This window comes from Vipera berus (assembly GCF_964194415.1).
Source record: "Vipera berus genome assembly, chromosome: 2".
NCBI classification, from domain to species: Eukaryota; Metazoa; Chordata; class Lepidosauria; order Squamata; family Viperidae; genus Vipera; species Vipera berus.
This window is the reverse complement of record NC_138203.1, coordinates 273,448,946-273,465,381: the sequence shown is the minus strand read 5'-3', so window position 1 is coordinate 273,465,381 and position 16,436 is coordinate 273,448,946. Positions and strand designations below refer to the sequence as shown.

General features: G+C 42.0%; 1 long non-coding RNA gene across 1 annotated transcript; it reads right to left on the bottom strand.

Annotated features, from left to right (window-relative positions):
- Nucleotides 1-1,000: 1,000 nt before the first annotated feature.
- On the bottom strand, nucleotides 1,001-4,145 carry LOC308662212. The gene is made up of 2 exons (XR_014025130.1): nucleotides 4,080-4,145; nucleotides 1,001-2,999 (listed from the first exon to the last, which is right to left on the bottom strand). It is a non-coding gene; the product is annotated as an uncharacterized lncRNA (long non-coding RNA).
- Nucleotides 4,146-16,436: the final 12,291 nt, after the last annotated feature.

Genomic DNA, 16,436 nt, shown 5'->3' with positions numbered 1-16,436 from the left:
CTTCGGTAAAGCAAGGAAGATCTAATCCTGTGGTTAACCTCTCCAGTTTAACTCTTTGCAAGGAGAAAGATGACCACTTCTGAACAAGAATGGCACAAGTAGGGCCATAATGGGGCCAAATGTTGCCATTTTGCCACATATGCTATTTATTAGTTTCTATATTAAGGTTTTATTACTGCAAGCCACCCACTCACCATGAGCTGGGTTGGCATAAACATTTTCTTAACAAATATTTATGTGTACAAATAGCTCAAGGCAATAAACACACTTAATACAGATGCATGCTCGCTTTCACTATCCCAGCACAGCAGTTCCCCTTGACTCCGTGGAAGGGAACGACCACATTGGGCCAGAGAAAGGAAGCGCAGATCTTCTCTCTCATGTTTGATACTAAAACACATTTTATTAAAAAGAATATGTCAAGAAATTAAAAGTTTAATTTCTCAGCTGGGCTTCCAAATTAGAGAAATGAAATTCAACATTCCTCTACACACATCAAATTTTGCCCATGTAATTTCTTGTGTCTGAAAAAGTTACTATAATATGTGAAACACTTTCCACAATCTGGGCATTTGAATGGTTTCTCTCCTGTGTGTAACCTTACATGATTTATAAGGCTAGACCTATTACTGAAATCTTTCCCACAATCCGGACACTCATATGGCTTCTCTCCTGTGTGAGTCCTCTTGTGTATCACCAGCTCAGCATTCCATCTAAAATTTTTCCCACAATCTATACACTCATGCGGTTTCTCTCCCCTGTGAATCCTCTGGTGTATCACCAGGTAGGAATTCTGACTGAAACATTTCCCACAATCACGACATTTATATGATTTCTCTTCTATGTGAGTAGACTGATGTTTCTCCATGTTATATTTCTGGAGGAAAAGCTTTCCACAATCTGGGCATTCATATGGTTTCTCTCCTGTGTGAGTCCTCTGATGTCTAACCAGGCTGGAATTTTGAATGAAATTTTTCCCACAATCTACACACTTATATGGTTTCTCTTCCCTGTGATTCCTCTGGTGTATTACCAGGTAGGAATTCTGACTGAAACATTTCCCACAATCACGACATTTATATGATTTCTCTTCTATGTGAGTAGACTGATGTTTCTCCATGTTATATTTCCGGAGGAAATCTTTTCCACAATCTGGGCACTCATATGGTTTCTCTCCTGTGTGAGTACTCTGATGCCTAACCAGGCTGGAATTGCGAATGAAATTTTTCCCACAATCTGGACACTTATATGGTTTCTCTCCTGTGTGAGTCCTCTGATGTCTAACTAGGCTAGAATTTTGAATGAAACTTTTCCCACAATCCACACACTTGAATGGTTTTTCTCCTGTGTGAGTTCTCTCATGTATCACCAGGTTGGAATTCTGACTGAATCTTTTTCCACAATGCAGACACTCATACGGTTTCTCTCCTGTGTGAGTTGTCTGGTGTCTCACCAGCTTGGAATTAAGCCTAAAACTTTTCCCACAATACAGACATTCATATGGTTTTTCTCCCGTGTGAGTCCCCTGGTGTCTAACCAGGCAGGAATTCCGAATGAAACTTTTCCCACAATCTGGACACTTATACGGTTTCTCTCCTGTGTGAGTCCTCTGATGTCTAACAAGGCTGGAATTTCGAAAGAAATTTTTCCCACAATCAGGACATTTATATGGGTTTTCTCCTGTGTGTATCCTCTGGTGTCCCACCAGGTAGGAATTCTGACTGAAACTTTTCCCACAAACCAGACACTTGAATGGTTTTTCTCCTGTGTGAGTTCTCTCATGTATCACCAGGTTGAAATTCTGACTGAATCTTTTTCCACAATGAAGACACTCATATGGTTTCTCTCCTGTGTGAGTTTTCTGGTGTCTCACCAGTTTTGAATTCCCAGTGAAACTTTTCCCACAATCCGGACACTTATGTGATTTTTCTCCCGTTTGAGTCCTCTGGTGTATCACCAGGTTGGAATTACGACTGAAACCTTTCCCACAATACAGACATTCATATGATTTCTCTTCTGTGTGAGTTCTCTGGTGCTTTACCAGGCTGGAATTCTCACTGAGACTTTTCCCACAAAAAGGACATTCAAAGAGTTTCTCCCCAGTGTGAGTCCTCTTGTGTATGACGAGATGGGAACTCTGATTGAAACTTTTCCCACAATCCAAACATTGATATGGTTTCTCTCCCGTGTGAGTCCTCCTGTGTTTCTCGAGATGGCAATTCTGACTGAAACTTTTCCCACAATCCAAACATTCATATGGTTTATCTCCCGTGTGAGTCCACTGGTGCTTTACCAGGTTGGAATTCTGACTGAAACTTTTCCCACAAATGGGACATTCAAAGAGTTTCTCCGCAGTGTGAGTTCTCTTGTGTCTCACCAGATTGGTGTGCATGCTAAATCTTTTGCCACACTGGGAGCACTGGTAGAGCTGCTCTTCCTGCATTGGTCATTCCATGAATAATGGGATTGCTGTTCTGAGTAAAGTTTTTGCCACAGTCCAAATATTTCTATGGGTTTTCAAGGGGTGGATGGACTGATGCAAAAATCAGGTGTGATCTGCAATCTATGTTTTTCCCAAAATAGGCACTCTGTCGGATTTTTCCAACATTGATATTCTTGGATTCATGAGGAGGCCAAAAATATTTCTGATCTCTTGTCTGGTGGTGCTTTGACCCAAGACATTTTCCTTCCTCAAACACTTTCAGTAATGCCTTGTACTTTTTCATGCAATATTTTCTTGAGTTCCACATAATCTATTTTTTCTACCTGAAAACTCTGTTCCTGTTATTCTCTCCTTTGTCTCCCTCCATCTGCTAAGGAAGGAGAAAGGTTTTAACACTTTCTGGAGGAAATGGAAAAGATTTTGATTGATGGTTTGTTTTGCATTTTAATGCTGCTTTTCATTCTCTTATTGTCTGGAGTGCTCTTCTTGGCATCCTGTGTATAAGACTCATATTAATGGATTATTTTCATTATTGTTTAAAAAATGTCTGCTGAACCTGTGAAAAACAAAAAAACAAACATCCATATATTACTATGAAAAAGCAAAGATATCAAAATGCTAATTTAAACTCTAGGATTCATTATGATTCATCAGGCACAAAGGAGACTATCAAAATCAAAGTTCAAGTATCCACTGAAATTTCAAATCATGGAATTCTCTTCTTGACTTGGGTAAATCACAAATTATTATCATTGCAAATAGTTACAAAAAATACCTGAAAACACTGACGTCTATACAGATACGTTTTATATGCACATAAATAAGGTAAAGGTAAAGGTTCCCCCGCACATGTGTGCTATTCGTTTCCAACTCTAGGGGCCGGTGCTCATCTCCGTTTCAAAGCCGAAGAGCCAGCGCTTGTCCGAGGACATCTCCGTGGTCATGTGGCCGGCATGACTAGATGCCAAAGGCGCACGGAACGCTGTTACCTTCCCACCGTAGTGGTCCCTATTTTTCTACTTGCATTTTTATGTGCTTTCGAGCTGCTAGGTTGGCAGAAGCTGGGACGAGTAACAGGCGCTCACTCTGCTACGCGGCACTCGGGATTCGACCCGCCAAACTGCCGACCTTCCGATCGACAAGCTCAGTGTCCTAACCCACTGAGCCACCGCGTCCCTATGCACATAAATACATACCTATAAATTTATATATGTGCATTTGGGAGCTTCAAAATGTTTCAGAAGTGGATTCACTTCATTTGCTTGATCCAATTTTAGAAAGCTGGGGACACTTAACAGATGAAACGCTGCCCAGAGTCTATGCGAGTTTTAAAGCACCCGTTTTACTCCCGGAAGTCCTCACTTGCCCGAAAAACATGTCAATAATATTACAAGGAGTGAAGACCGAGAGAGGCAGGCTTGTTAAATGTCCCAATTTTTCCACCTCCCAGCAGGGAATCACAGGTAGCAGTTTTAAATCATGCGGAAGAAGGATAATAACATTTGGGGAGAGAAAGAATATGCAGCTGCACCAGCCGACATCTTTCAGCCTCGTCCCTTCGCTGCTTCTACACCGCGGAGGAAACCAAACAGCCCGACTTGCTCCCGGTTTCTCCTCCGACCTGCCCTCCACTCACCTCCCAGGAGCCGCTTCCACCCTCCAAACGGCAAAAGAGGATCCCCAGACGCCATCTTTCTCCCATAAGTGAACCGGAAAAGGAGGTTCCTCTGCCCTTTCCCCAAAGTCCTCTCTAGCAATCCAGTCCTCTATCATTTCAATTTGTTCCTGCTCGACCTCTCCCCCCCCCCCCCCCGTATGATTTTGGCACTAGCGATGCGGCTCTCTGTGTACAGAATTGTATTCTCTGTTTTCTAGGTACGAGCCCTGCTTCTTTTAGAGCGCCATCTAGCGACATTAGGTTGAAAACCACGCTCGTCCTATCTCTTCCCTAAAGCTTTTGCAGGTTGATTCCGTGGGGACCATCAAGTCGTATTCGACTCCCACCGAGCACATCCATAGCTTTTGACAATCTATCCTCAACCTTTTCTTTCGGGTCTTCCATGAGGAGAGTCATTGTTCCTCTTCCTGCAACTAATTCCAAGGAAAGTGTCCTGGGGGGGAAATTATGTGCAACAGCCAAGGAGAAAGTGCAGCTCCCTTGAGGGCTGCTGAAGATTGTTCCAGCCAGTTTTTCATCCTGGGGGTTCGGGGTGCAGGATAACTCCTGGAAATCTGGCTCTGCAACTTAGCGAAGCTGTAAAATTGAACCTTGACTCCTTGTGTCGTCTGTGATTTTGTTTTCTTTTACTTCCCTCTTTAGCTAACAAGCACCATATTTCCTACTGGTGCCCCATCCCTGATCATGGCATCCGGCCCTCTCAATTCCTGGCAAATAGATGGGGAAGAAATGGAGGTAGTGACAGATTTTATTTTCCTGGGCTCCAAGATCACTGCAGATGGGGACTGTAGCCAAGAAATTAAAAGACGCTTGCTCCTGGGGAGGAAAGCCATGGCAAATCTAGACAGCACACTAAAAAGCAGAGACATCACCCTGTCAACAAAAGTGCGTATAGTCAAGGCTATGGTCTTCCCAGTTGCAATGTATGGCAGTGAAAGCTGGACCATACGAAAGGCTGAGCGCCAAAGAATTGATGCCTTTGAATTATGGTGCTGGAGAAGACTCCTGCGAGTCCCTTGGACTGCAAGGCGATCAAACCGGTCAGTCCTAGAGGAGATCAACCCTGACTGCTCTTTAGAAGGCCAGATCCTGAAGCTAAAACTCAAATACTTTGGCCACCTAATGAGAAGGAAGGACTCACTGGAGAAGAGCCTAATGCTGGGAAAGATTGAGGGCAAGAGAAGAAGGGGACGACAGAGAATGAGGTGGCTGGATGGAGTCACTGAAGCAGTAGGCGTGAGCTTAAATGGACTCCAGAAGATGGTAGAGGACAGGAAGGCCTGGAGGAACATTGTCCATAGGGTCGCGATGGGTCGGACACGACTTCGCAACTAACAACAACAGCCCCATCCCTGCTAAGCAATGGAAATGTGGGCTCGAATTGCTGTCACAACCTGAGAACTAACTATATTTCTTTTCCAAGGTCAGGAGAGGGCTGTAAGAGTCATTTCCCCTGAAGGGATTTTATTGTACTTATGATTTTACTATGTTTAAGTTTGACATTAGCAGTTATTTTAAATATGAAGGGATTTTTGTAATGATACTTTGTAATCATATATATATACATATATGTTTATGTGCAAGCAGCTTTGTAGGTGCTTTATATTGGGAAATTAGTTATATAAAAGCAAATGTTTAATGCTTTAGGTACAGGTGATTGCTTACATGAAGAGGGGAGGGGGAAAGGAGTTATGGTGGAGCTGTGTATGAGTCATCATCTAGGAATTATTTTTTTGTGCTATCTTATACCTGGTACCAAGACCAGATCTCTTTGTTCTGGATAGGTATAAATGGTGGAAGACATCTTTCCTGGTTGTTGCCTTCATCTCTCTACCAGCTACGAAGAGAGATGGGGACACCCAACTCTATTTTGATCAAAATAAAAGTTTTTTTCTTTGTTGAAACCTCTGCTCAGGAGTTTTTTTGGCTCTTTTAAATTCCTGAGTGAAGCTGGGGCAATTGTGAGGCTAAGTGTCAAACCTTACACACACACACACCCCTTCTGGACAGTTGGCATCCTGGCCAGCTTCATACCTTCAACAGCAGTTTGCAATGCATAAGAAAATCATGACAGATTTTCTTGGCAGAGGAGTTCAAGGCATTGCTGCAGATTAACATCTTTTCTAAGTGCAGCTGAAGAGGGCAATGAGAGGTTGGCAGCCTGGAACTTCAACTCACCCTTTGCTTGCAGCACTGACTTTGCCACCCGGAGAAAGGGCTCTGCAGGACAAAGACAACTGGGCCCTTCTGGGTCTGGGTTCAGGCTGGGACACATCACCAAAACGGCATTGGTTGCAACTCTCATGGACTTTTGGAGGCTTCGGGATAGACTGGGTACCACCATTTTGTCCCTCCTAGACCTCTCATCAGGTTTCAATACTGTATCATCGACCATGATATTGAAAGGATTTTATTGTGCTTATGACTTTATTATGCTTAAGAATTGACATTAGTAGTGTCATTTTGAAACCATTTTATATACTAGTAGTGATATTTCATAATCATTTTATATATTGTTTTGTATCATCGACCATGATATTGAAGGGATTTTATTGTGCTTATGATTTTATTATGCTTATGATTGATATTTTGTAATTATTTTATATATAATTTTGTTCATGTGAAAGCAGCTTTGTAGGTGCCTTATATTGGGAAATTATTTACATAAAAGCAAATGTTTCATACAGTGGGCAGAGTCAGCCAGCAATACTGCATTCTGACCACTGAGCCAACAGGGCACCTGTCACTAATGTTCCGCTTTTATTATTTTTGCATCTATCTGTTCAACCAGGTCAGATAGGCAAGGCATGCACCTAGCCCCTTCCCTTAAATATTGCCATCTGATAGGAGCTAAGAAGTGAACCTTTTCCGCTGCAGACCTTGCCCTTTGAGACACTCTTTCCACTGAAGTATCCCAGGCCATGATGTAGAGATGGAGGTCAAGGATATGAAGGGACCGTGTGCAGCAAACTGCCTGCCTTAGTATCCTGTTATCCGCATGTCTATGAGCTCATTCCAATTAGCACTGCCAAGGACTGCCAGGAACCAGATAGATATGAGAGACTCTGTCCTGGCTGGGATGTTCAGATGTTCTTTAAGATTGACTAGGGAGTACACCAATAAACAATGTTTTTGCTGTGTGTTATTTCCTGCTTGTTAAAACTGTATAAATACAATAAACTCTGCGTAGGCAGACAGACATTTTGGGACACCCTGCTATGACTGGTCTCTGGATCCGACAGCTGGCGCCCGAACAGGGACAAAAACAAATCAACAGGGACCAAAACAAATTAACAGGGACCTCCCTCTGGGGGAGCAACTTACCTTCGTCTGGAATAGACCCCAACGTGTACCTTCGTCCTACGGGACACCTCAGAGGTAAGTATGGGTTGCAATCTATCTCACCAACAGCAGCAGCATGTAGAGGAACTTCACTTCCTGCTACAAAAGTCAGGGCTTAAAGCACCTGAGGCAGAGAAGCTCATTGGAGGGATAGGGAAATATTGTCCTTGGTATCCGGAGCGCAGGACGCTCCGTTTACAGGACTGGGTAAAAATAGGGCATACTTTACATCTTGAACCCCAGGCTACAGTTCAGATATTACATCTATGGTTTCAATGCCATCAACCAGTGGAAAAATTTGGCTCTGATGCTTTGGCAGGACAACAGTTGACCACAAAACCTCCACATGATTATGATAAAATAAAAAATTTTCCCCCGAAATCATCTTTAATTGAATCTTCAGCTCCTCATGAAGAGGTTAATTCTTCTGCTTCTTCACAGCCATTGTATACCCCCATGACGCAAATTTTAGAGGAACAATTAGCAAAAGGGGGGGAATGTAGAAGAAATTGCTGACGGGTCTGGTCCCTTTGCTTCAGTTGATGCTCAAGTTGTTTTACCAGCTTCTACTTTACAAATTTCTTACCAAGCATTTGGAAAAGTACCTGTTTCTGGCAAACCTCATCAAGCCTTCTCTAACATCAGGCAGAAGGCTACTGAGCCGTATCCTGATTTTGTTAACAGATTACAGGATATAGGAACAGCTTCTTGTCAAACCAATTTATTGGCAGCTGCTTTATCACAAGGAAAGTGTGATAACTTTCCTCAAGGAAAGTGTTATAACTGTGGAAAACCCAATCATTTTAAAAGGGAATGTCGAAATGTAGCGGGGGGGGGGCATGTCTGCAGCATCTCACAGCCCTTTCTCAGAGGTTGAAACCAAAAGCAAGTTTTTTTCTGTCTTTTTCTTTTAATCTGGCTCTTTGGACTATTTGATTCTTTTGTCGGAGGTGAGCTCACCTCCCACTTCACACCTACAAAAGATCCCAGGTTCAATATTCCTTTTAGTCTTTCCCCACTGTCTTTTGAAGTTGGTGGGATAAATTGTAAGTAACCATAAATGATCATCTCCTTTTAATTAAAAGGGGAGGCCTGTTTTGGCCTCAAACTCCAAATTCATGTGTGTTTGTTTTGTTATATACTTATATTTGTACATTTGGAACATTAAGCTTGGACTTGGAATGGTGAGAAAAATGGGAGATGGTTAAAGGGCCCTATAAAACCAAGTTTGGTTGGAATCACCTGATTTTTCTCACTTCTTGCAGGACAAGCCATATGTCTAAATGAATGTTGTTTTACTAGTATCTGTGTATATATGTCTGTCTATGTTGTTCTGTGTTATTTCAAGACTTGGAAGAGGGTCTAAATCCCCTCTGATAACAATAAACAAAAAGGCCTTATTTAAAAACAAACAAACAAAAAGAGATTTGGAACAAGGACCTCATTGGCTTGTAAACAGCTCCCTGAAATTATAATAATAGTGATTGGTTTGCCTGGAGAAAGTATGAAATGAAATTTTTGTATATGAAATTGTTTATGCCGGCAGTTGGAATGGACATGAATGAGTTAATTTGCTGATGTGTGTGTGTTAGCCTCAAAACCCTACCACCACCCCCCTCCGTCCCAGGCTGTGAAAGGAACAGTAAATTGCTGATTTTATTGTTGTAAGTGTTTGCATGAGAAGAGTTTTATGGGGGATCTGTGAGTGAATTTATGGAAAATGCATGTGAAGGAGAGCAAGCTATTTTTTTTTAGTGGTGAGATTTTTGTAAAATTCCTTTTACCTTTTCTTTTCCCCCTCCAGCCTCTTTCTCCCCCCTTCCCCGCTGTGTTACTTTAAGAATGAGAGAGAGAGAGAGAGAGAGAGAGAGAGAGAGAGAGAGAGAGAGAGAGAGAGAGAGAGAGAGAGAGAGAGAGAGAGAGAAGAAGGAGGGGGCTGGTCGTTTTAACTGTTTTTTTCCCCTCTGCTTAGAATTCTGGTCTGAGAAAGGGAGGGGAAGGTGGATGTGAAATTTAATACCCACTCTTGCAGTTTCAGCTTGCAGTTTTTTTTCCTGGAAGGAGGAGACAGTACTTGTTGGACAATTCTTTTTGAGATCTTTTGAGTTTTAAAAGAAATTACTCTGCATTGTTTTGTTTAGATTTGTAAGTTTTAACCTACTTGACAAAAGTTTGTTTCCATCTGATTGGAATCTGATTTTCAATTTTATTTTCAGAATAACCTATCTTTTCAGTGTGCTTTAACTGACTATGTGGGCTGTATTGCATATCATTTGCCTAAAGATCCTCGGCTTGCGTGTTTAATGACTTCTTCCTTTCCTGTTCACCCATTGCTTTCGTCTTCTCCGCTTTTGCAAGCTCCGACTGTTTCAGATGGAGGGCGAATGAGAGGAGCAATTGCTTACAAGGATTCCCATGATGATACATGGAAGGTGTCCTACACTGCAATACAGTCATCCCCGCAATGCTCAGAATTGTCTGCTGCTATTTTAGCTTTTTATACTTTTTCTCAACAGCCTTTTAATTTAATCTCTGACTCTCATTATGTGTGTAAACTTAATTTTAATTTTCCAGGTGCTTACATTACACCCAGGATTAACTCCAATCTCATGGCTCTGTTTTTACCCACTTTGTTTTCAGATCCTTTCTTCAGTCACTCTTTTTTCCATCAAAATGCCAGGGGGCTGGCACAAGCTTGCCATATTCCACTTGACCAAGCCAAGCAAATTGTTTCATCCTGTCCCCAATGTTCTGGGGCATCCCCCTTGGGGGACACGGGAGTTAATCCCTGTGGTTTTGCCTCTAATCAACTATGGCAAATGGATGTCACCCATGTTCCCTCCTTGGCTCCCTGGAAGTATATTTATTTATCTATTGATACCTATTCAGGAGCACTTTGGGCCACACCTCAACGAGGGGAAACGGCTAATCATGTTATTTCTCCTCTTTTTTCAGCCATTACTGCCTTGGGCAAACCCTCCTCTTTAAAAACTGATAACGGCCCGGCCTATTCTTCATCGGCCTTTTTGCAATTTTGTACAACCTGGAATATTGTTCTTACTCATGGGTTACCATACAATTCCACAGGTCAAGCCATCGTGGAACGTGCTAATCGGTCCTTTAAGGACTGTTTTCACAAATAAAAAAGGAGGGATCTTGGCTACCCAATTTGTCGTGAGTAACACAACAGGTTAAAAAAGTATTATTTACCTTAAATCAATTGAATGTCTCTATTCAAAATTCGACCGCTTATCAGAGACACTTTCAACAGAAAACAAGCTTGCCTCCCCCTCTAGTATATTATCGGGCATTACCAGAAAAAAACATGGTTAGGGCCAGTCTCTCTGATTAATTGGGGAGGAGGATACGCTGCTGTGCTTGCTCCTACAGGACCCTTGTGGATTCCAGCACGTTGCGTCTGCCCAGCTAAGGATGTCGTGGCACCAGTCCCCGAATCTGGTTCCAGAAATGGCCAAAATGACTTTACAGACTGCACAGCAGCCAATACGATCTTGCCAGACCAGCCGTCCAGTAATGTGGGGAGATATGAAAAGCTTGACCACCAAAGCACAGGCAGTGCTGCAACAGCAGCATGTGGAGCAAACCCCCGAGAATTTATGCGCTGCCATTTTTGCGGTTTTAACTGCCAATTCCTTAGCCATTATTTGTTCATGCTTGATTATTAATTGTTGCCCTTTAGTGACAGCAGCTGTCATCTCACCCAAACATTCACTTCAGCAGCGAATGAAGCAAAACCTATGGGTGCAGCTAGCTAACATCACACAAAATGAAGTCTTTTGCTTATCTGAATCGTATGACATGGAAAATTTGCTTTCTACGTGTCTGATCCCTGTTTGTACCCCTTCTGCAGCAATTCAAAACTTCACTGGCTTGAGCAAATTTCTATTGAATAAAAACTTTAACTATGAGACTATATCTAGTTGGGGGTTGACTGCCTATGATCTATCCCCTGATGTAATTGCTTTGCACACCCCGATAGTAGCAGTCCCTGAGAATATAAAATGCAAAAAAATAATTGTACATCTTCAAGTAAAAAACCTCAGTTTTCGTATTAGTTCACCTGTTTTAAATTGTACAGCTTTTGAGGAAACTTCCTTTAATTTTGCTCATGTTTGGCTCCTGCACGGATGGTTTTTTACATGTGGTAAAGAAACTTTTAATTACATTCCTGCTAATATTAGTGAAGCACAGTGTTGTCTCAGCTGGTTGATTCCTGTTTTGCTTTCCAAACAGCAAATTCACTCAAACTATTCTTCACAAGGAGTCACGCTAGATAGCACCTTTGACTCTGAAACAGCTTTACTTAATAAAGCAAAATATGTAGCTTTGGCTATATCTATAGTGTGTGTGCCAGCACTTGCTGCTCACGCTCATCTTAACATTAACGCTGTTGTATGTAATTTGGCAAAAACAATTAATGCTACTTCTATAGCTATTTCAGCAACCACGAGCTGCAAACTTTGCGAAAAGCTATTTTACAAAATTGTGCTATTGATTATTTGCTTCTGCGTCAGCATTTGGGTTGTGAAAGTTTTGAAGGAATGTGTTGTTTCAACCTTTCAGATGAATCACGAACCATCCAGCACCAGCTCAATATTTTACACAATTTGGCCTGATTTGAAAATTGATACTTTAGGATCTTTGGGCTTGGCTACCCACAGGTTTATTGGGAAATGTCCTACGCTATTTAGTCATTATTTGTGCTATTTTGATTGGTGGGTGCTGTTTTGTTCAGTGTCTCCCTTCCTTTTGCAACATACAGTTGCAAGAAAAAGTACGTGAACCCTTTGGGATTACATGGAATTTTGCATGAATTGGCCATAAAATGCGCTCTAAACGTCATGTAAGTCACAACAATAGAAAAACACAGTCTGCTTAAAATAATACTACACAAACATTAGCTGTTGTCATGTTTTAATTGAACATAACATGTAAACATTCACAGTGCAGGGTGGAAAAAGTATGTGAACCCCTAGCCTAATGACTTCTCCAAGAGCTAATTGGAGCCAGGAGTGAGCCAACCTTGACTCCAATCAGTGTGATGATATTGGATGTGTTGCTGACATCAGTCCTGCCCTTTAAAAACACACACCTCTTGGGTTTACTGGTCTCAAGAAGCACTGTCTGATGTGAACCATGCCTTGCAGAAAAGAGCTCTCAGAAGACCTACAATCAAGAATTGTTGACTTTCATGAAGCTGGAAAGGGTTACAAAAGTATCTCCAAAAGCCTTGATGTTCATGTGTCCACGGTAAGACAGACTGTCTACAAATGGAGAAAGTTTAGCACTGTTGCTACTCTCCCTAGGCGTGGTCGTCCTGTAAAAATGACTGCAAGAGCACAGCGCATAATGCTTAATGAGGTAAAGAAGAATCCTAGAGTGTCAGCTAAAGACCTACAGAAATCTCTGGCACATGCTAACATTTTTGTTGACACATCTACAATAAGGAAAACATTAAACAAGAATGGAGTACATGGGAGGACACCACGGAGGAAGTCATTGCTGTCCAAAAAAAAATATTGCAGCACGTTTGAAGTTTGCAAAAGAGCACCTGGATGTTCCACAGCACTACTGGCAAAATATACTGTGGACAGATGAAACCAAAATTGAGTTGTTTGGGAAAAACACACACCACTATGTGTGGAGAAAAAAAGGCACAGCACACCAACATCAAAACCTCATCCCCACTGTAAAACATGGCGGAGGGAGCATCATGGTTTGGGGCTGCTTTGCTGCCTCAGGGGCTGGACGGATTGTTGTCATTGATGGGAAAATGAATTCCAGAGTTTATCACGACATTTTGCAGGAAAACGTACGACCATCTGTCCGCCAACTGAAGCTCCGCAGAGGATGGGTGATGCAACAGGACAATGACCCAAAGCATACAAGTAATTCAACAAAACAATGGCTTCAACAGAACAGAATACGCCTTCTGGAGTGGCCCAGTCAGAGTCCTGACCTCAACCTGATTGAAATGCTGTGGCATGACCTTAAGAGAGCGATTCACACCAGACATCCCAAGAATATTGCTACACTGAAAGAGTTTTGTGAAGAGGAGTGGTCCAAAATTACTCCAGATCGTTGTGCAGGAAACGTTTGGTTGAGGTTATTGCTGCCAAAGGAGGGTCAACCAGTTATTAAGTCCAAAGGTTCACATACTTTTTCCACCCTGCACTGTGAATGTTTCCATCTTATGTTCAATTCAAACATGACAACAGCTAATGTTTGTGTAGTATTATTTTAAGCAGACTGTGTTTTTCTATTGTTTTTTTTAATTTTAATTCCATTTATATCCCGCCCTTCTCCGAAGACTCAGGGCGGCTTACAAGCTTAGCAGTAGCCTTCATTCTATGTATATGCCTGCTTATTAGGGCTTTCACACAAACCCCAAGCGGCATTATTACAAAGTCAGCTTATTGCCCCCAACAATCTGGGTCCTCATTTTACCTACCTCAGAAGGATGGAAGCCTGAGTCAACCTTAAGCCTGGTGGGATGTGAACCTGCACTAATTGCAGGCAGCTGGTGTTACTGAAGGAGGCATTAGCCCACTGCTCCACCAAGGCTCTTTTGTGACTTACATGACGTTTAGAGCGCATTTTATGGCCAATTCATGCAAAACTCCACGTAATCCCAAAGGGTTCACATACTTTTTCTTGCAACTGTATGTATCACAGCTTTTTGCCCTAAACCCCCTCACACACTGCCTCAAGGTCAGGTATATGCTTTGTATAAGCAATTGCAAGGATATTCCTCTCCCGATTATGACTCATCCATTAACCCTTTTTACAAGTCCTTGGCTAACAAAAAAGAAGAGTGAGATGTAGAGATGGAGGTCAAGGATATGAAGGGACCGTGTGCAGCAAACTGCCTGCCTTAGTATCCTGTTATCCGCATGTCTATGAGCTCATTCCAATTAGCACTGCCAAGGACTGCCAGGAACCAGCTAGATATGAGAGACTCTGCCCTGGCTGGGATGTTCAGATGTTCTCTAAGGTTGACTAGGGAGTACACCAATAAACAATGCTTTTGCTGTGTCTTATTTCCTGCTTGTTAAAACTGTATAAATACAATAAACCCTGCGTAGGCAGACAGACATTTTGGGACACCCTGCTATGACTGGTCTCTGAATCTGACACCATTATCCTCGCAGTCTTTGGTAAAGCAAGGAAGATCTAATCCTGTGGTTAACTTCTCCATTTTAACTCTTGGCAAGGAGAAAGATGACCACTTTTGAACAAGAATGGCACAAGGAGGGCTATAATAGGACCAAGCGGCCTGGATAATTTCTAGTTTAAAAAAAAAGCAAGGATCACATTTGGGGATTCCATGACCATCCAAATGCCATTGACCTTGTTAGTGGTGCCCTGTATTTTGCAACATATGCGATTTATCAGTTTCTGTATTAAGGTTTTATTACTGCAAGCCGCCCACTCACCATGAGTTGGGTTGGCATATACATTTTTTAACAAATAATATGTTTATGTGTACAAATAATTAAAGGCAGCAAACATATTTAATAAAGATGCAAGTTTGCCTTCGCTGTCCCAGCACAGCAGTTCCCCTTGACTCTGTGGAAGGGAACGACCACACTGGGCCAGAGAAAGGAAGCGCAGATCTTCTCCCTCATGTTTGATACTAAAACACATTGGATTAAAAAGAATATGTCAAGAAATTAAAAGTTTAGTTTCTCAGCTGGGCTTCCAATTAGAGAAGAGAAATGAAATTCAACAGTCCTCTACTCACATCAATTTTTGTCTATGTAATTTCTTGTGTCTGAAAAAGGTAGTATAATATGTGAAACACTTTCCACAATCTGGGCATTTGAATGGTTTCTCTCCTGTGTGTAACCTTACATGATTTATAAGGCTAGACCTACTACTGAAATCTTTCCCACAATCTGGACACTCAAACATCTTCTCTCCTGTGTGAGTTGTCTGATGTCTAACCAGGTTGGAATTTCGAAAGAATTTTTTCCCACAATCAGGACATTCATATGGCTTTTCCCCTGTGTGTATCCTCTGGTGTCGCACCAGGTAGGAATTCTGACTGAAACATTTCCCGCAATCAGGACACTTATATGGTTTCTTTTCTGTGTGAGTCTTCTGATGTTTCACCATGTCACCTTTCCAAGAGAAATCCTTTCCACAATCTGGACACTCATATGGTTTCTCTCCTGTGTGAGTTTTCTGGTGTCTCACCAACTTTGAATTTGAAGTGAAACATTTTCCACAATCCAGACACTTGAATGGTTTTTCTCCTGTGTGCGTTCTCTCATGTATCACCAGGTTGGAATTCCGACTGAATCTTTTTCCACAATGCAGACACTCATATGGTTTCTCTCCCGTTTGAGTCGTCTGGTGTATCACCAGGTTGGAATTATGACTGAAACTTTTCCCACAATACAGACATTCATATGATTTCTCTTCTGTGTGAGTCCTCTGGTGCTTTACCAGGCTGGAATTTTCACTGAGACTTTTCCCACAAAAAGGACATTCAAAGAGTTTTTCCCCAGTGTGAGTCCTCTTGTGTATGACGAGATGGCAATTTTGACTGAAACTTTTCCCACAATCCAAACATTGATATGGTTTATCTCCCGTGTGAGTCCTCCTGTGTATGTCAAGATGGCAATTCTGGCTGAAACTTTTCCCACAATCCAAACATTGATATGGTTTCTCTCCCGTGTGAGTCCTCCTGTGTTTGTCAAGATGGCAATTCTGACTGAAACGTTTCCCACAATCCAAACATTCATATGGTTTATCTCCTGTGTGAGTCCACTGGTGCTTTACCAGCCTGAAATTCTGACTGAAACTTTTCCCACAAATGGGACATTCAAAGAGTTTCTCCGTATTGTGAGTTCTCTTGTGTCTCACCAGATTGGTGTGCATGCTAAATCTTTTGCCAGACTGGGAGTACTGGTGGAGCTGCTCCTCCTGCATTGGTCATTCCATGAA